General features: G+C 34.5%; 1 protein-coding gene across 3 annotated transcripts in view; it reads left to right on the top strand.

Moving 5' to 3' along the window:
• The window catches only part of LOC122809750 (netrin-1-like), a 1,405,978-nt gene that overhangs the window by 376,882 nt on the left and 1,006,514 nt on the right, over nucleotides 1-22,582 (top strand). For all 3 annotated transcript variants that reach the window (XM_044081490.1, XM_044081472.1, XM_044081480.1), the window contains exon 2: nucleotides 21,089-21,172. The gene's annotated coding sequence lies outside the window, so the exon portion shown is untranslated. The remainder of the gene's footprint in view (nucleotides 1-21,088; nucleotides 21,173-22,582) is intronic.

Raw genomic sequence — 22,582 nt, 5'->3', positions numbered from 1 at the left:
CCTCAAACTCATCCAAACCTGAATGGAGCTGTGGACAATAATACAGATTCTAGGTGGTGTCTGGCAAAATGACTTGATAAAGGCCAACACATAATTAAGCAAGGAATTCACAAGATCAGATACAGGAGTGGCCAACAAACTGATGAGGTAGACTTTTTCCTAGTAAGGAAAGGGCTTTCAAGGGAATCATAGATTACAAAGCCATGCTCAGTCAGATGGTCGGCCCACAGCATAAACCACTGGTGTCTACAAGGAGTTGCAAGCAGAGAGCCTTAATTTCAACAAAAACTAAGCTGAGCACCTGTAAGGTATTTAAAGTTGGCAGAAATAGTCTGAGTTCTGTCACCTCAGAAAGAACATGAAATGGGTGGCAGCATCTCCAAAATAGCATGTGTAAGGACTGTAGAAGAGCTAGGTATGGAAATAAAGTACCTAACGGAATCTGGTGCAGAAGTCTAGGAAGTCTTCAAAAGAAAGGATTGCAGGAAAACGTGGGAGATAGAAAACATGGAGCAGGCTAATTACAAATACTAAATGAATAACAAAGATGTTAAGAGAGTGGTTGCAAAGGCAAAGATTAAGGCATGAAAGGCACTCTAACACCTTCAGAAAGTGACTCAGCAGATGGTACAAAGGAAGTCTATCAGGTTGCAAAGCAAAGACAGAAAGATAAAGAAGATAGCCATCAGACATCCTTCATAAAAGATGCTAGAAACAATCTGCACACCAGTCCGCAGGATATCAAAGGCAAATAGAGATACTTCCTTCTGAATGAAAAAAAAATTAAAAAAAAAAGTTGTACTGCCTCAGACACAGCCTACAATGAAAGACGAAGACTAACTTACCCTAGAAAAAATAACAACAGCACTAATGAAAATGAAGTCAGAGAAAGTAGCAGGCTCAGATGAGGCCGCAACATATATGATTAAGGTCTTTGGTGAGTTAGAAGAGAAATGGATTTTGAGGGTACTCATTGAAATACAACAGAAAGGCATATCCCATGTAAGTGTAAAGTAAGCATTCCAGTATTAGTGTGCACTAGAGTAAAGGGGGCATTCACAGCTATGGGCAGTGTAGAGGACTTAAACCTCCAATCACTTTGCATGAAAGTTTTGGCGAGCGTGATAAATATGCAGAGTAGCAGAAAGTAAGATTTAAGATGAATAGTATGGATTGAGATCAGGATGTAGTACAACAGAACCAATATTTGCAGTGTAACAGATAGTGATGAAGAAGCTAGAGATGAGAAAAGAGTCTAGCTGGGCATTCTTAGACTTGGAGTAAGCATGTGACAAGGTCCAAAGAAAGCTGATTTAGGCAGTCCTGCTATGCTTCAAAGTCCTGGAAACATTAGTAGACTTAATGCAGGCTATGCACAAGAACTCAATGATACAAGTATGAACAAAGTTTGAACTCAATGATGAGTTTGCAGTGGGAGTGGGTGTGCATTAGGGTTCAAGTCTGAGCCCACTGCTGTTCATACTGGTGATGGACTATATTAGCATACAGGTCAGAGGAAATAGATCAAGAAAGCTGCAGTATGCAGATGATGTGGCATTACAATAAAATTCCGAACAGGAACTTCAACAAATGATAGGGGAATGGAATGCAAAACAGAAGGCACACAGGATACAGACAAGACGTTTGTCATGGCGGCACATACTAGAAAACAGAAGAAACTGTAAATTGAGACTGAAAAAAGAGAATAGTAGCTGAGAATGGTGGGTGAGGAGAAAGGCAATTGGAATGAAGAGGTCAGACTAGAATCAGAAGAGCTCCAGTCAGCTGGCAGAGAGTGTCAGGGCTAATGTATGACATGAATGACGAAGAAGCTGAAAAGCAAGGTGTATAAAATAGTGCTGTGACTAGTAATACTGTTTGGTACAAAACCTTGGGAGGGAAGGCAAAGAGGTTGAAGAACCTAGAGGTGATGTAGATGAAGTGCCTAATACTGTTGGTAGGATGCAAACTTTGGGACAAAAGAAGAAATTGTGACATCAGAGTAGAATTCCAAGTAGCTCCAGTTAGAGAGAAGGTCAAAATGAAAAGATTACTGTGATTCAGGTGCATGTGCAGGAAAGCAGACGATTATTTAGTGAAGTGGATTTGGGATAGATGGGAAGAAAGCAAGAGGAAACAAGGATGCCCAGCAAAAATATGGATAGATTGGATGAGAGAAGACCTGCTACAATCAGACATGACCATTGTAGAAGGTAGACACCGGTTGCAACAGTTGATGCTGCTCCCTGAAAAGAAAATTGGAAAAGGGGGTTGATAATAATGATGATTGAATTGTATTTTGAGCAGCCAGCCTGATAGACAGGCTAATCAATTCTCTGTCTACTTTTTTGATAACTTTTTTGTTGCTTGTGGTCAGCCACCTTTGTCTTTATAACTTACTGAAATATAATGTACAACTTTTTTCAGGTTTTGTTCCCCAATTTCTGCTTACATAAGTCATCAGCTCTGCTATACATCTGTTTACAGACAGCATTTTCTGGTGGCCTTTTTAATTCCCCCTTCTTAGCTATCAGAGATGCAATACCATTTCCGATCTTTTATTCTCTCTCATTAGATATGTCAATGTTTCTTTGGAGCTCCACCAGCTCTCTATAATTTTTGTGTTCTTTTTGGAATTCTGTAATGTTCTGCAGTAGTAGTTTTTTTATAGCCTGGTTGCAGACTTTCTTGTACTAATGTCACATTCTTTTTTTAAACTAGTTTATTATAGGCACAGTTTGGAAAAAAAAAAAAGGCTTCTACTGCCTTCTCCATAACATACTGTCTTGCAACAACAGTATTGGAAACCCAGTCTCCTGAAGCACAGCTGCACATTCAATGCACTATACCACTTAGTGGCTATAACAATACACGTTACTCTTCTATGCCTACAACTTTATTTCACCAAGTACTGCAAATCGCTTTTGGTTTTAAAAAACATTATACTAAGTTTGTAGTACGCAGAATGCACTTATTTGAAAACAACATTTTCACTACCACACAATTTTCTCATTCTTATTTAGGTACACACTAAAGTCAAAATTCCAGAACACGATACTTGCCTTACATTTGAGGAATATTTGATTCAACTGTTTTTAAACATCACATAAGATAGGGTCTATAATCAAGTACTGCCTCTAGTGCCCTGTTGTGTTTCACTACAGAAAAACAATGTTCAAGCATTGTGAAGTTATTCATTTTTCAATTCAGAGTAGCACACAGCTTTACTGAAAAAGTCTAAAAGATTTGGCATTTAGGTACATATTTCATTATCAGAGCTTCTCAGCACACCTTCCTCATAAATCAGCAATGCTATTAGGCAAAACATCAGCAGTGCATGCTGCATTTCAACTGTTGCACAGAAAACAGATTGGTGCTTATTACTTTACTAGTTTGTTTTATACTGTCTAGTACATTTCTTACATATTTTAAAAACTTTGTTGATGCAGAAACATATTCAAATAACACTGACCAGTGTCTTTAGTTTCCAAACTGCTAGGTACTTTCTTTACTTGCATGACATGGCATGAGGCGTATCAGTTAAACTCACATTAAGTGCCTTGGACATCACAGTCTTCATTATAACTCATTTTGATTTACAATATATACCCAGTTTAGTAGAATCACTGCAAATTTTTATTCTTCACAACTTGGATAACTTAATTTTTATACCATATTTGTCTGTTCAAAGCAGTCTTTTCTTATTTTATTTTATAGGTTATAGGTTCATAGGTTATAGGTTCATAGGTTAGTACTAGGCTAACTGCCCTTGCAAGCCATTTTAAGCCTAGCCAATTATCCCCTGTGAGATTCAAACCCTGTACCTTGTGTTTGTAAGGCAAACCTTAACCATTAGGCCACTCTCCCACCCTGTTTTAATTTTTTATTTTACTGTATTTGTTTTCCATGGTAGAGCACTAATCTCTGAGGACCTTTTTCAGACTCAGCCTGGAAACGTTGTCTTATTAAATGTCTTGCAACTGGTCACATGGTTAGGCAATGGAGGCTTAGGGAATCAAACATTGTACCATTTGGGCCACAGGAAACAGCTCATTAACAGCTCCTTAATTCTCTAAGCCAAGTCTGTTAAAAAAAATAATATTTAGGACTCAGTATGCTTGGCTCTTCTCTTACTACTCTAGATATGGTGTTTGAAACAACACAAGCAAGTAATTAAATATCACAGAACCCCTACAACTTGTCAGTTACTACCAGGTAGTAACAATAGCCCACCTTATGGAGGAAAATACCTTCTTTCAGATTTCCAACTTGTAGTTACTACATTCAACCAACAAACCCAATAACTAGTTTCCTTCTGTCCCAGCTCAAATTTCTGTATCCACAACTCAGTCTAAACAGGCTCTCTCTACTCTTCTGTCTGCAAGCTTAACAGTCACACACAGTAGGGACATCCATCCAAAGAGTAATATCTATGAGTCTCTCATTGTCCCCATTTAAGATCAAGGCTAGTATGGTGGCTTGCATCTCCATTGGTCTATTTAAAAATAACAAAAATGATTCACCACGATGAAGGCAGACAAAGGCAATTTAATTAAACTCAAGATGCATACAATATGGTAAGAGCTTTCAGGGAAAAATCCACTTCTTCAGACCATTATAAAAATTAAAAAAAACAATCAACTTATATAAAGTAGAAACAACAAATCAATATCCTCATATGTATCACATGGGTAAAACTAATTCATAAAATAGCTTACATTCAGAAGTTAAAACCAATGAAATCAATGTCTTAGTGGGAGTGGGGGTGAAGGCTGCCCTCTCCAAAGCAAAAAACACTGCTTCCATGGGACCAGATGGCATCCCAGGTTGCGTCCTACATGAACTCCAAGAGGAACTAATCCCTCAAATAAAACAGCTATACAATCTCAGCCTCACTACAGGATATGTGCCCACAGAATGGCGTACAGCAACAGTGGTCCCACTCCACAAAGGTGGAGCCTCTACGGACCCTGGAAACTATCGCCCCATAAGCCTGACTAGCTTAGTCTGCAAGGCTATGGAGAGGATCATCATGGAGCTCATAAACAAAGACACTGGGGACCTACAGACATTAGATCCTACCCAGTTCGGCTTTGTCAAGGGCAGATCCTGCCTTTTGAACCTGGTTGACTTCTTCAAAACAGTCACCAAAGCCATAGATGAAGGGAAAGTAGTCCACACAGCCTATCGGGACCTTGCAAAGGCATTTGACACAATACCCCACTCGGGCATCATAGATAAGCTATCCAGCTTAAATATAAACCCTTATGTCACAAAATGGGTCGCAAACTGGCTCAAAGACAGAACCCACAGAGTGAGAGTTGCTGGAGCCATGTCAGACTCGAAACCGGTCACAAGTGGCGTCCCACAGGGTTCTGTCCTGGGACCACTCTTGTTCGGTATATACTTTTCCGAGGTACAGGCAAACGTGGGAGGACTATGGCTCACCAAGTTCGCAGATGACTGCAAACTGGAGCCATAATCAACTCTCCAGCTGACACAAACATCCTTCATAAAGGTCTCACAGAGACAGATAACTGATGCCAGTGCCATGATTTAAAGCTAAATGCCAAAAAATGTATAGTCATACCCTTTGGCAAAAACAATGTGCCCACAAATTACCACATAGGCGGAAACCCATTAAGTACAGGAAAAGTTATTAGGGACCTGGGGACCCAAGTTGATAGCAATCTCTCCTTTGAAAACCACATTGCCAAAGTGGTTAGAAAGACCTTCTACATAGCCCACCTCATCACGAAGGGTTTCACATCTAGATGAAGAAAGGTAATCGTGCCTTTATTCATCCCTCATCAGGCCCATCATAGAATACAATGCCCCTTTTGGGATGTACTTTACCCGACACCTGCAGCAATTAGAAAGACCCCAAAAGTATCTCACCAAGAGGATCAAGGGTCTCAAACAGATGCCATATGCTGCTCGGTTAAAAAAACTCCAGCTCTACTCAGTTGCATACCGCCTACTTCGAGGTGATCTATGCCTGACATACAAAGCTATGTCAAATCCAGAATTAATGGACATGCTCCACCTCAGTAAATCTAAATCCCTTAGAGCCACACGCTCGAGGGACTTGAACCTCAGCACAGAAATAAATAGAACTTGCTGGAGGGACAGGTTCATAACCCAGAGGCTCCCTTCGCTCTGGAATAGAATTCCAGTTCATGTGAGGCAGAGCACCTCACTGAATCTCTTCAATAAGAATCTCGATAAGTGGATGGGGGAATCGTAGGTTTGTCCCAGGGATTACTCCCATGTCACTATTAGACAGAGGCACAGTAAACTTAACCTTAAAAAGGGCACAGTATACTCAAACCAAGGGGTGGCGTAAGCCATACAGAATCGGGCTAGGCTTATAATTGCCCCAGGGCAGATAGCCTAGTATGAACCTATGAACCTATGAACCTATGAGTGCTTTTAGGGCGAGTTTTTAGAAACTACATCATTCAGACCAGGAAATGAGTCTGCTTTAAAGAAATAATCCATTTCAATTCCTTAAGTTCTGTTCTGTTCATGCTGTCACCACCTCTTAAATTGTCATAAGCAGTTTCTAGGACAGCAAATCTAAAACAATGCTGCTCCCCATGATCTTTAACATGTTTGGTCGATGGATGTAAGCTGTTTCATGAATTCGTTTTGCGTGAAAGCACTTACCATATTTTATGCATCTGAGTTTAATTAAATTGTCTTTGTCTGCCTTCTCCATGGTGAGTCGTTTTTGTTATTTTTAAAGACTCTTTTGTTTTGCAAAGCCGTTCTTTACCTATTGGCCTGTTGGTTCATTTTTGTATGAACTCCACTGGTCTTCCAGCTGGGCTTCCTCCTCCTCCTCTTAGATTGTATATATCTGTATCTATATTTATATCTATATCTATATATCTATCTGTGTATGGATGTATATATATATATATATATATATATATATATATATATATATGTATTTGTGTGTGTGTGTGTGTGTGTGTGTGTGTGTGTATATGTATTTATGTATCTGTTTGTGTCTCTGCATGGATACATTATCTATTAGCTATATTTATATAACAGCACCAGAACCAATAATTGAGTGCTTTTGTTCTTTATTATTTTAGAACTTCACCAGAATACAGAGAAATAAATGCTGTGCAGCGTTGAAATAGGATTGTCAAGATAATAAAGTAAACCAATCAATCATTGCCTTTCAGTATGCATAAGATTACTCAAACTCATTTGTAGTCATTCAGTATCAGTATGAATAAGCAAGTTTATATAAATAAATGAGGGAGTAACAACAACACACAGAACTTCAGGGATCATAAACAATGTAGAAGAAAAACAGCTTATGTTCAATTCAGTTCGTACAAGATACTTAATTTGGTAAGTGCTTTCATGGGAATAGCTCTCACTTCTTCAGACCATTCAATAAAATACATTTAAAGCTACTTCATTTATATGGGGAACCTTAATTGGTATCAATCAAATCATGACTACACCATTTTCCAGTCTTAAAGTAATAGACATACCCTAATATATTCTTATTAAATCTTCATTCATATAAACACTCCCCTAAGTGCATATATAGAAAAACATGTTTAAAACACATATATAAACTACATACAGGTACAGATGAGCTATCATTTCTCACTTTCTATAGAATATTTTTTATTGTCACAGACTCATGATAGTCCTAAAATTATATACACAAATGTATGTCAGATCATACATAAAAATGTAAATAGATATATAAAAAAATCTATATATACCATACAGATGCTACTAAAATTTGCACTAGCAATAAAAATGCACATTAACAATAAATTACATAATAACCATTGAAATAAAAATAGAAATAAAATACATCCTATTATTTATGAATACTCCTATTCTTCAAAATAGACTTCAGGGGAACTCCATCATTTAGGCCATTGCCCCTGTCAGCCTCTAATCGAATGATCCATCTCTCTTCTGAAGTCTCTGTCCTGTTACTGATATCCCCCCTCTCTCATTCTCATTCACCATTTCTATGACCATGAACTTAAAAGAATGATTTTTCTCCCTTTTCCAGTGTATGTCTGGCTAAAACATTGGCTTTATCCCTGTTCCTAATACCCAAAAAGTGTTCTCTCATCCTATATTTAAGTTCTCTGTTTGTATTTTCTACATAGTATCCTGAACACAGGCCACAAATTGCTAAGTATACAACATTTTTGGTGCAGCAATTAGCTGTAACTTTAAATGTGTATTCCTTACCTGTGTTGGGATGTTTAAATGTATTAGTTTATCTATCCATCCACATTGATTACTATTTTTAAATGATATAGTTCCTTGATATTCCCCCATGGATCTATCCATTTTGGGTCCATAACAAAGTAACCTTTTTAGGGATTTCATGTTCTTGTATAGGAAACTAGGTTCATCCCCTACAATTTCCCTAATTCGGGGTTCATGTGTCAGTATTGACCAGTATTTCCTTACCATGTCTTGCATAACTTTTATATTACTTGTGTATCTAGTAAATACTTTCACTTTATTCAAGACATAATTATTAAGTTCTGATATTGTCTCCTCTCTATGTGGAAAGTATGGTTTCCCAGTTGTATTTCTCAGTGTCTGAATTTCATTAACTGGGCCTCTGATATAATTTTCCTTATAACTTCTATTTTTGAACCTTATACAAAGGTCATTTACTTCCTCCTGAAATGTGTCTTCCTCTGCTGTCAATCTGGATATTCTTAAAGTCTGTCCTTTCACCACATTCTTAAATATGTGTTGGGGATGCATGCTATTTCTATGTACAAATGTGTTCCTGTTGCAACTTTTCCTGTAAATCTTCATGGACCATTCCCCTCTTGGGTCTCTATATATCCTAACATCAAGAAAATCAATGCTATCATATGAAAATTTCAATTTGAATTTTAGGAAGGAAGTACTATTATTCAACTCATCATGGAAAGCTAATAATTCCTGTAGGGACCCCTTCCAAATCAAGAAAAAGTCAGCTACAAAACATTTATAAAAAAACAACTTGTTGCCTTTTTGGTGGTATATAATGTGATTAAACAACATCACATTATTTATTAAAATCTGTTCCATGAGTAGACATATTAACTCTGTCTGACTTCCAGTATATGTTCCATCCTTGGTTAAGTATTCCCTCAACATGTCCAAACCCACATTGTTAGGTATAGACGTAAATAGGGAGTTCACATCCATGGTAACCATCATAACAGAACCATCACTATAACTATTGGTCTCAACATGTTTAAATAAATCTGTCAAAAATTGTTTAGTATCACTTAAAATTACTGTATTCTTATTAACTAAAGGTCTCAGTTGTGTTTCAACATACACCGATATAGGCTCAGTCAACCAACCCCTCCCTGAGACTATCGGTCTCAGGGGTAGGTTGGTTGGCTCCTTGTGAATTTTTGGAATTCCTTGAATTAATGGTATTACTGGGTAAGATACAAGAAAATAATTATATTGTTCAATAGTTATCCATCCATCCATTAAACATTCATAAAGCAGCTTATTCATTTTATCTTTTATATTATTAACTGCATCACTGTCTGTAATGCTTCTATCAGAACTGCAGTTATTACCATATAACAGCTTTAGTTGCACATTTCTAGAAAACATTTTGATATCAATAATGCAATCTGTTACCTCAGTTCTTTGAGAAGGAATAAACAAAAGTCCTTTACTCAATAAGTTCACTTCATCAGTTGCTAAGTCCTTAGAGGAGATATTCCAAACCAGTGACTCATTTGTTAATGCTGAAACCAGTGTCTCTTGACTGTACGTTTCTCTAGTGATTCCTGCATCCCCTTCCTTTTGAAGCACCCTCTGCTTTGAAACCTGTCTCATATCTTTCCTTGGCTGTGTTGTCAGCCTTATAGGAAGGGCCAAAAAATGGGTCCTGTGTTGTTTTATTCCCTTTTTGCCCATCTGAAGCTGATTTCTGTACATCCAAATTGCTGTTTACATTCACTTTGTTCACTTTCATTGTATTTTGACGAGAACTCTCACCTCTTGCTTAATTTCTTATTAACGGTGGTAGTGCTGTGGCCTTTAGCCTTGCACCTAGTAGCTCATGCTGTTGCATTTCTCTTTCCTCCATTCGTTGAGTGGTTCCCATTATGTCACTTGTACCTTCGTTCCTTAAGATGGCATCTGCATTATTTCGCATATTTTCGTATGTTCTCGGCCAGACGAAGACATGGCCCTCCTTAAAATCTTTCCTCTCTCATTCAGGTTTACCCAGTTTCTGTCTCAAAAGCTTCTTTTCAAATAATGAGACAGAATCAACTACTGATGATAATTTACTGTGCAGTAAATCATTTGGATATACATTAAACAAGTTATTTTGCTGCCCAATTATGAGGGAGCAACCATATAACTCAATTTTGCCATCTTAAAGCACACTTTAAATTAAAAGAGTCATTTAAGCCTGGTGCCATTTCTGCCCCCAACAGTAACTGCCATCTAAGTTCCTTCACTTCAAGCAGTGCAGGTAATCTCCAAAAAACAATTCCACCTATTCTAAAACCAAAAAGTAATATTTTACAAAGCGAGGACACATGGCTGCATGTCTGGCTAAAGCATTATGAACGTCCTTAGCTCTAATCGCACCACAGTGTTCTTTTATGTGGTCAGAAAATTTTCTAACTGTTTTTCCAATATAAAAGTAATGGCATGTCAAACATACCGCAGCATACACCATATTGGTGGCATTGCAGTCAAAATTATTATCAAACATTAAAACAAAATTACTATGTCTGAAAGTGTAGCTGTTACCTGTAAAGATATACTGACAGCAAATACATTTAGTACACTTAAACATACCAGCCTGTTCTGTTACATTGCGAACAGTTTCTATTAGCAAAGGAGAGTTTCTATTTTCAAAAGAACATCTTAGTGTTTTAGTCCATTTATATGTAAACAAAGGTTGACTTCCAAGTTGTCCAGTTAGTGTATCTGAGCTAGAAATAATGTTCAAATTATATATATTTATAGATAGATATGTGTGTATATGTACATACATACATATGTATACATGCGCACACACACACACACACCCACACACACACACACACACACACACACACACACACACACACACACACACACACACACACACACACACACACACACACACACGCACATATGCACACACAAACACAAATATATTACATAGATAGATGGATAGAGAGATAGACAGTCACAGAGAGATCTAGATGCATAGATACATAGGTAAAAGATAGGTGTATATGTAAGTGTGCAGTTTATGTAGACAGATATAAGGATGAAAGAAAGAAGGGGTGAGTGTGGCAAAAGTGTCAGCCTTAGAGCTCAATGTGCTGGGGTACAGTCCTAGGTTTTGGTCACTGTGTATATGGAATCTGCATGTTGTCAAAGTGTTCACATAAGAATTCTCTAAATCCTTTAATTACATGCTGGTTGAGTGGCTCACGTAAACTATTCATGTGTATTGAAGTTGTCCTTGTCCCTGTGGACTTGATCTTGGCTGAAAATAATTTGAAAAGTACTAGTTCACTTATGTGTTCAGCAAATAAATACATTAATTTAAAGAAATTCAAAAAAATGAAGGAAGTATAAAAAGAGCTCTCTTGAGCATAGGACAACTGCATTGTGCTAGCAACTAAGTAAATGACAGTTGTAATATTTTTGTTCTAGGTTTTGGTTCAGACCATATTTCCTGAGTGTATTAACTATACAAGTTGTATGCAGTTTTTTATGGGTCATGAGTCATATGTCATCTTCTGAGTAAGATATGAGACACATTTAAATTTCTAAGTAGGGTATGAGTCACTGCTGTGTACAGTCCATACCCAGTGAGGTTTGAAAATTACTATTTATATCTGGTATGGAACATTAAACTTTACTTGCAGGTTTAAAAAAGTGATTTACTTTTCACCAATGCCTTATTTTATTCTACCCTGCACACTGACATTTTTCAAGCATAATATAATATGACATATTGATAAGCATGTAGTTAGCCAGGTCACCTTCTTCAGATGAAAATATAGCAGTCAAGTTACTTACAAGTGCAAACCTTAGATTTATATCTGTATGAAATCAAGAGTTTATTAGTCAGAGATTCTAACAGAGATAAGTATTTATAGATAAGTCTGTTTTTATATAGCATTTTCTATTTTCATAATATTCTGACAGATTTTTTTTTTAAATATCCAGGATAGTTTTGATTTGGATAATTTTGATTAAATAAAAATATTCTATGCTTCAGGAAAACCAAGCCAATCATATTAAATGCATGCCAAATAATCTGAATATACTTTGAAAATGACTAACTGTATTTCTCTAATGTAGTTATATAATATGGACTTTATTTAGCAAATTACAGGCATTTTGTGTGCTGTCACTCAGCTATTCCCTATACTAAGATAGCATCTTGAATGAATACTTAGTCTGATGTCATTTTTGCTGTAGAATTCTTAGAGAAATAAAGATAAAGAGGGTGGATCATACCATGGTATTTTAATAAATTTTAGAAGGATGTTAAGATTTCTGAAGAAATCAAGAAATCAAATGTGACTCCTCTTTATAAGAGCAGAGAGAAAACAGAATTTAGGAGCAATTTGTCAGTTTCATATCAGCCTTTGTGAAAAGCATAGGGAAGGAAAGAGTTTTAGGATTTTCAGAAGACAGGCACTGGACCAACAGAAAGCAGGAACACTTTGCCAAACAAGTCTAACAGATATTTTCATATAGCACACTGGTACTTTAAATAATCTTAGGTTCCAAACTACAAAACAATGAACACTGTGCAAATGACTTTTTATTATGACTCTATCTTATATTTATTCTGTGGGGTACCTTTATCCATGACTTCTCCAGAAATCATTTGCATGGTTATTGTTCTTTAGAAAGTCTATCACAAATTCCTTATTTCATAACTTATGTTTTAATTATATCATTTACATACATACACCACATAAGTGTGTTATTCTTTTTGCTCAGACTTTCTTTTTTTAATGAAGTACTCAGTCAGTTTGCTTTACAACCAATGAGTATACTGGTTGATCTGTTTTCTGTGGACTGAGAGGAAACTCAAGTGACAGTAATATATACATATGCCTTCCACTAATACTTAATTAGTTAAGCAGTTAATTTATAAATTCAAATGATTAGTTTTGAAACTGAGTACTGTTTTAAGTGGGTTTCTATCAGTTCGTCAAAACTTCAGCAGTTCGAACACCATATGTTCAAACTGTGAAGTTCGAAAACTAATTATAGCGAAGCCGCGGAACACCAAATTCTTTCCCAGGGAAAGAATTCAGTGGGCAGTTTCTGTGGCTTTGTGATTTTCAGCACTGTAGTGGAAATTTATGGGTCAGGTTCAGGTAAGTGTGCGATTGTGTGGACGTTAGGGTTAGGGTGCGGGTTAGGTGAGTTAGGGTTACGGCGTGGGCGAGGTGGGTGTGCAATAGTGACAGACTTTAGGGTTAGGGTGGGATAGGTGAGTTAGGGATAAGGAGCGGGTCAGGTGAGTGTGTGATAGTGACAGACCTTAGGGTTAGGGTTTGGGTTAAGGTAAGTGGATAAATAGTAGTGTATGTACAGTTTAGTGTAGGGTTAGATGTAGGATTTTAAGTGTATAAGTGTGGATTGCTGTTTTTTTGGTGTGCTTGTGTTATGTGTGTGTTTCTTGGAACAGCGATTTTTTTTCCCTGGAAAAAAAAAATCGCTGTTTAAGCCTTCGATGGTTTTGCACTTTGAGATTAGACGTTTGAACATATGGTGTTCGGACCTCTGCTGTTTTGACGAAGTGATATAGACCCTTTTAAGCTGTTGCTCTTGTTCACACTGTATTCAACTAGTTTGCCATTTGGGTTGGTGTTTAATACCCCGCTAAATGTTTTTTCATTGCACATTGAAGTTAAAGACTCCACCCATTTTAATAATCTGACTCAAGAACAAAAGCCAGATAGCAAGTTACTTCCTCTGTTGCTATAGGCCTTGGTCTTTCTATATGTTCTCTCAGAATAACATCATTACACTTACCTTCATGCATATTTATTTACCTATGTACTGTCTTTATATATGTATTTATTTATTATAGAGTGGGTAAGATCTATTAGGGTTATGTTCTGTTTCAGGGGAAAAAAACAAAGTGGTATTTTACATGGCAAAGTAGAATTTGGCTAGATTACTAGGTGCATTTAACTACTTTTCTTTTTATGTCACATTTGATTTCAGTGACCATTCAAGCAGATAAGACATCAGCTTACCATCTCCCACAATCATTATGGAATATATAAATTATCTTTGCAACAAGTAACATAGTAATGTATTCTGAAACAGTAGGTGAATTACCTTCATGAGACTAACTAAGAAGATTGCTGGCCTGGGGATGTGGAAGCATAATATTTGCAATGAGTTAGTAGTGAGCATGTCTTCGAATATTTGATGGTGAAGTGTATTGTGCTGTTAGTAAAAAGAAATATCTAAATATCATCAGCAAACTCAGTCTCATTTCATAAATACAGACATTTTTCTCCTTTCTTCTATCAATTTAAATGCCCCTAAAAATATCTCTTTGTTGCTCAAGTTATGAGTCGAGACTAGCATTGAATTAAAGAAAAATACCAAACCATCTCTGTATAAAAAACATAAATGTGCAGTATTAAATAATATGGGTGATCACTCATTGTCTAAAACTCTGTCTATTGGAGAATGTTTGGATGAGATCATGTAGTCCTGATCAATAAGTATTGAGAGTGACAGTCAAATTGATGCTATTTCCACTTGTGAGCAAAAAGTTTGGGTGGTGAAGTTGTTGATATCTCTTTGCTTAGTTCATCGGGCTTTATAGCTCCAGCACTTAAGCTGGCAAATGATTTAAACAATGATCAGTTATTGTGCACATTAACTGAAAAGCTTTTCTCTATTTGCTTTAAACTTTATAAATTAGAAGCAGCTCTAAATGATATTCCTATTATGTAGGGGACTATGAAAGAAATAGCCAATAAAAAACTATGCATGACACCAGTATAAAGGAAATTACTGAAAAGATGCAGACATGCTGGACAGAGCACAGGGAACTAATCTAAGGGGGTGGCGAAAGCCAACACATTCCGGCTAGGCTTATAAATGCCTTCAGGCAGGTAGCCTAGTACCTACCTATGAACCTATGGACCTATATGAGTTTGAATATTTCCAACTGAAAGAGAAAATGGAACAATATGAGTGAAGGAAGGCTTATTTACAGAATAAATTAATTGACTTTGAAACTAGAATGAAGAGAAAGAATTTGAGAATTGTGGGTGTTTGTGATGAGTTGGATGTTAATAAAGACTTAAATAATGCTTTGCAGGCAATTTTTCAGAATATCATGGAAAATATAAAAAATGAAAAAAAAATATTAACTGGACCATTTTCTAGAACTGTTCCTTTTAATTGCTCTAACTCAGCCAATATGAATCCAAGACCAATTTTAGTTAAGTTTATGAGAAACTGTGATAACCATTAAAAAAAGAAAGAAAATTGTGATTTTTTTTTCAGATTTGCCCTATAATTTTATTAAGCAGAGTCATTCTTTTCAGACATACATAACAAAGTTTGGCAGATGAAGATAAAACCAACCTTTGTTTATCCAGTGAAGTTGAAAGTAGTATAGAAATCTGTTTCATCAGTTTTTGCTACTGAGCCAAAAGCTCAACAAGAATTAGTTATTTTCAGATTGATTAAAGTTTCTTCACTTCATCCAGATAAACCTTCCACACTGGTTTGTCCCATGATTTTTTCTTCTCTTGTGGGCTATATATGGATTTTTTGTTCCATATTGTTCTGTGGTTCTGTTTTCTTATGTTTATTCTCTTTTTCTATGGACATCTTAGATATGCTTTCCTTTTGATATAGTCTTTCTTATATTTGTGCCTACAATGAGGTATTATGAAAGTAGGTTTTCTTTTTCCTTTCTCATATATACATTTTGTTTCCTTATAAGGTCCTTAAATATTAATGCTGCACATAGCTTTGCTAAATTAAGGAAATAATTTAGTTATATTAAAAGCTTTCTAGAAAATATTCTTTTATTTCACGGGACTCTTATTAGTAATGTGGAAAGTTATTTTTTTAAATCTAGGGATACATGAATAAAAGATATAGTTAACAATGTTGGTAAGTCTAAGACTGCAGGGGGTTTATTTTAGTAAAAAAAAAAAAATAATGGTGAGATGAATTGAAATCTGACATTCCAAGTCTGGTTATTAATGTTTTGCTGAAAATTAAGACCAATAGTCAGATTCATGAATGCCTACAGCAAGTGTACATGATCTGTATTCAAGAACATCTCTACCACATTTTTGTACTGTTTATTCACTCATAAAGATTACACTAATTATAGGTTTGCCCATTGTGATAATCTTTATGAATCCCCTCAATATTTAAGGTTGCAAGAAGATCAGTAGGAAAACTAAAATTAGGAGGAAGATGGTATGAGTCATGTTTGTGTTATCTATTCATTCTTCTAGTGATTAATAGACTTAGTGTAGGTGTTAATGAATCTGGCCTCTTGTCTATATCCATTATATCTGTTTATCATGCCTTTATTTATTTTTCTTCTTTTTACATAATATTACTGATGTAATTCAAGCTTTGGGTAATATTACCATATTCATTAGAGGTTATTGGAATGCTTTGTTGGATTCTAATTAAGATAGATCATATATACCAAAAATAATGCTTATAATATTAAACATGGGGTCTTATTATGACAATGGTTAATCAGAAGAAGCTTATTAGATGGCTGGCACATTAGAACCTTTTCTTATTTAAGTAATGTTGCTAAGTTGTGTTCTTGAATTGATTATTTTATTCTGTCTTATGATTTGCTTCATAACATACATTTTAAATAGATGATGGCATGCATTTCTTCTGATCAAATGATTTTAACAGCAATAATCTGTGATCATGATTTTAAAATTCATTATAATACAAGAATGCATGCCGATTGTTTTTCTTCCCCCAACTTTTGCAGTAAAATTCATGATCCCATCATATTCTTTTGGAAAACAAATATCTTTGAATCTGTTTCTTTTAGTGCAAAATGGGATGTATTTAAAGTTTTTATTTGTTACAATATTGTGCCATGTAATATAGCTAAAAATAATCATTTGCTTATACAAAACCTCATGATTTTTTTGAGAAAAGTTATATTATTAATAAGTTATTATCACTAAGCAATAAGTACATTGTGTCATGAAAGCAGATTGTATGTTAAAAGTAGATTATGAAACTGAATTGCAAAAACAGAGATAGTGATTCTTTCAAATGTAACTATTTGATGATAAAGTTAGTAAAATATTGACTTCTCAATGTAAGAAAAAGCAACAAAGGAATAAGATTTAAGTTATTGTGTGATGAAAATGAATATGTTTGTAGGTTCATAGGTGAATATTATTCTAACTGCCCTGAAGGGGATTTTAAGTGTAACCCATAGCTTGAAGTTGGAATCAAACCCTATATCTTGTATCTATAAGGTGAAGACCTTAACCATCATGCTAAACTCACCCCTTAACTGAATAAATTGTTAAACATTTGAGAATATTTATAGTATTGATTGAATCAGTGAGTCAGACAAAATTGACTAAATGTAAAGTTATACTTCTAAGTTTGAATCTGTTAATATCACTATTACTGAACAAGACAAAATTGAGAGTATTAAACTAGTAAATGGAAATAAGGGACCAGGGCTATCTGGGTTTATAGCTTAATTTTATTTGAGTTTTAAAGGTCAAGTGGGCCCATTTTTGTATCAATTTAGTCAGTTCATGACTATTCCAAACTGGAGAATCTCCACTTCAATGCAAGATGATAAGATTGTTTTAATAAAAAATTATGGTAAAGAGGGAGCATCTCCTGATCATTATCAACCAAGTACTATCCTAAATTTAGACTACCATGTTACTTCTAGGGCTATTAGCAATACATAATTTCATATTTATATAATATATTAATTGATTCTCAGTTTTTTTAAATAATCACATTTTTTTTATAAATATAAAATTTACTTAGTTAAAAAGAATGCTAGAAAAGCATGAGTATTATGGCCTATCTTGCAATATTATATCAATAATGAAATAATTATATAATAAAACGTTTGCATATTTTATAATTAATGGTAAGGACTCACTAAGGTTTCTATAAAAACTGTTGTGAGACAAGGGTGCCCCTTTTCATCTTCTTGTTTTGGCTTTAAACCTTTTATTATTTATAATGCATGCCTTGATAAGTGGATGCATGATAAATAATGTAACTGTCAATAATATTGCATATGCAAATTATCTAATGATAATCACTGCAGCGTATTTTCAAGAAATTAAAAAATTAAGTGAGATTTTTGAAAGTGCTAAAAACTTAGTGGGATTTGTAATAAATTTTCAAAAATCTGATCATATGTATTCATGTGACAATAAAGTTGTTGCTTTGGATTTTATTGAGCCCCTTTTTATTCCTACAGTTCAAGAATGCACTTTACTCAGAATAACATACTCCTCTAACTGTGAAAAATATTGTAATATAAGAAGTGACATCTATTATTGGAAAATACGTTTTAAATGGCTTCTTTAGATAACAAACACATTTAATTAGTAAATAAAGTAAATATTATCAAATGATGATTCTTCCCATATGTCTGTTTCTTTTTCAGTCCTTTCTTGCAATTCCATTTCAGGGTATAATAAAATAGAGTTTTCATAAAATTTTTAAGAAAATTGATTCTCTGCAGATACCTTGGCATGCTAGCATTGCTTTTGATAATCAAGGAGGTTTAGCTTTTCCAGATATTTACAACTATAAATGTGCCAGTGCATTTAATTTATTTAGAATATTGATAAAACAATCTACAGATCAATCTTGATTAATCCATCTAATAGATGTTTAATATAAATGTTATATGATTAAGTTGAATGCACTTCATTTACTAACTTTTTTGATGCCTGTGTTTTGAATGGGTCCTGTTCAGAAGCTAGACTTTTCAGGAAGTCAGACTTCATATGGTTGAGACCTTATGATCAACTTTCTGAAACACTGAAGATCTGCACTGAGATTGAGGTGCAGTGGGGATTGGGGAATTTACCTTTTCCCCACTGTAGTGTGATCTTGAAGTTGGTATATATATATATATATATATATATATATATATATATATATATATATATATACATACATATAACATACAAAGGATTTGGGAGTGCAGCAGATTTTTGTATTGTATCATTCAATGTTTCGGAAAGTCGATCATATGGTCTCGACCATATGAAGTTCGACTTTCTGAAAAGTCGATGTTCTGACATAGATCCATTTTGAATGTATTGTATATTGCTAAATGGATAGATTTCCCTTGGGAACTATATTCAATTAAGAATGTTTTCCCATTGTTCAATATTAAGTGGATAATTATGCTTCCTTTTCTTGGAATTAATTTTATAATAACTAACAAAAGTTTTTTTAAATAAGAAAGTGTTTTTATAAAACCTGATTATTTAGCTTGTAAATTTTTCTTGACTGGAAGAAAGAAATGTCTTTCTGTGGTATATTAGTTATTGCTTTAGTTTTCCCTGGGAAATTGAAGTGGGAAACATTTTATTGACCAATCTTAATTTAAAATTGTGGTAAATAAATATGAAGGGAGCTATACATAGACATAAATCTGTGCATAATAAATCCATACAGTTTAAAATGTTTAACAGTATACATTGCACTCCTAATAGGCTGTATTTAATGAATGGTTCTGTTATGATCATTGTTAGCATTGTGAAGCTTCTAATACTACTTTATGGCACTCTTGGTGGATTCAAGTTTTTTTTTTTTTTTTAATAAGGGCATACCCGTATTACCTCAGTTGGTTTTATGAGACTTGATAGAAGATCTTCCTAGTATATACCATGTTAAATTTCCTTTGACAACTATGGTTACTAAAATATATAGTTTACCTAACTGGAAATCGGGTCCCATACCAATTGATTCTATTACAGAAAGGAGTTTACTCTGTTTAAATTATGTGCATGCTAAAGGTGTAATTTAATAAGTAAATTGCTATGATTAGATTTGTACGTTATTATTTTCATTTTTTAACCCATTGCTATCCATTTCTTTATTTTTTTCTGTTCATTCATTTTCATTTTTTTCTTTTCTTATTTTTTATTTCCATTTTTTTATGTCCATAAATTTTATTTGTATGGTTTATTAACTCCTATTTAAATGTAATGTGCGAAGAGTGAAATAAACAAAACAAAAAGGTGAATTTCCTTTGGGAGGATGGATAGTATATGATTTGTAATTTTGTGCTTTGGCTGGATAGATAGAAATGCCATTAAAAGATCAATGACATACACACTGCTGTACATACCTCTCAACCTTTTAGACCAAGAAATCTGGACAAACACATAAGTAATGGGGAGACAAAGGCCCAAAAATAGGGACAATGTTTAAATATTGCTGTTACAAACTTAGAAAGTTGATAGCATAGCAGATTTTGCATTAACAAGAATTTTCTGAAGGGTATGAAGCCTGAAACTCAAATGTCTGTCATTATTTTCTGACTTTAATCTTTAACAGTTTGCTAGTAATTTGCCAGAAAACCAAAATTTTATGAAAAACGGACCAAAAATATGAGGCAAAAATCTGGACATTCTGAGACAATCTGTACAGTCGAGAGGTATGCTACTGTACTGACCCATGGGAAACAAGACCATTAGGTTCTTTACTAAGACTAAGCTTCTGTAGTATAAAATATATGTTTACATATAGGCTGCAGAGGTAGTGGATGAGACTGCAAGGCTAGTATAAAACATATGTATACATATAGGCTGCAGAGGTAGTGGTTGAGACTGCAAGGCTAATATAAAATATATGTTTACATATAGGCTGAACAGATAGTGGTTGAGGCTGCAAGGCGGCAAACTGTTGTCTTTGCCAAGAACACCTGGCATATGGTTTTCTTACATTCTTCCATATACAGATTGTTATCCTGTCTTTATTTTTTCTGTTGTGGCATATATATTTGAATTCTTTATAACTTACTGTAGATTCCTTTCTCCTTTTATTACAGGCATATAGATTGAAATGCTAATTTCAGAAAGGACTTATTCCGACCGACACTGAGCACAAACATGAAACAGACTGAGCCAGTTATGTGAGTATAGCTGAGTGGCATGTTGCATTTGTACAATGCCATCTTTAAAAATAATTAACTGTTCTTAAAATAGTAAGCCAGTTTTTTGGTTTTTCAAACCCAGCTGTTACACAGAACAAACCATTTTTAAAAAGCTGTGAAATATGTATATCTGTAGAATTGAAATGAGTTGTGAATAGTTTCATGTAATTACAACATTCTGTTTGAATATGTAAAAAAGACTGTGACTATATATATATATATATATATATATATATATATATATATATATATATATATATATATATATATATATATATATATATATATATATATTTATATAGACATATATAGATATATCTATGACTTGATCACAGCAGTATGATATGAGCTACATGTTGACATTTTGATTTCTTTAATTTGCTAGTGAGCCCTGAAGTAACACAGGGAACTGTGTTAGGAGTGAGTCTGTTTAACATTTCTATTTCTGATACTACCTAACAGCACAAGAATAAGCCTAGCTGATCATGTTCATAAGTAGTTACTAGACATGCGGTTCAGGAGATCATTGTGAAGCCTAGCCCAATTTCCCAATTGTACTAGGGCACAGTCTAGTTAACTGACTTACTTCAAGTGAAACAGTAGGAAAATGGAGACTTAGTGAATCAAACGCTGAACTACAGGAAACGGCTCTTTAACAGCTCACAGCCTTAATCCTTTGTGTTAACTGCCAGACTTAGGGCATGACATATAAATTAATGTCATCATGATGGTTGTGGGTGTTACCCATCAGAAAAACTTAAATAGATTTGTATTTTTAGAAAGGTGACAAAAATGTATCTTCAACATAAGGTATATCTTTCATCATATCTTGATCGCATGTACATATCCTATGCTGCACGAATGCATAAAAACATAAACATTGCTTTTTTGTTGTGTTTTAATTGGTTATACTCCAAAATGGTTATCATGGTAAGTGTCATACTCATATGATTTTATTTTTCAATTGTAGAATGTCTATGAAAATGGTTTCAGCATTTTTTAGAGTTACCCTGATATGTGCTATACTATACATACAAGCTTCTAAAATATCTTTCATGGAACATTTATATTTTCTCCTATAAGAAAGCAGGTAGTCAAAGCTGTTATTTCTAAACAATTCCCAGACCTTTAACCACAATCTTTTATAGGTGTCATACTTTTCAAGTAAGTCTAAGCTTTGATAATTTAACTGTGACTGACAGCTGTAATTTCAAAGAGGTGAGAGAGCAGGTAAACATTAGTTGCAATGCATTATATAATCACATTATAGACATTATACAGTTATTTCAATAATTTCAGCACTTCTCTGGCACAAAATAAGACAATTTAGATCACTTATCAGTTGCTTTAGAAGATGCTGCACCATGTTACAATTATCCATATTCTTCA

This window comes from Protopterus annectens, chromosome 1.part1, assembly GCF_019279795.1.
Source record: "Protopterus annectens isolate FY-2018-M chromosome 1.part1, PAN1.0, whole genome shotgun sequence".
Classification (NCBI taxonomy): domain Eukaryota; kingdom Metazoa; phylum Chordata; order Ceratodontiformes; family Protopteridae; genus Protopterus; species Protopterus annectens.
This window is presented reverse-complemented; position numbering and strand designations above follow the sequence as displayed.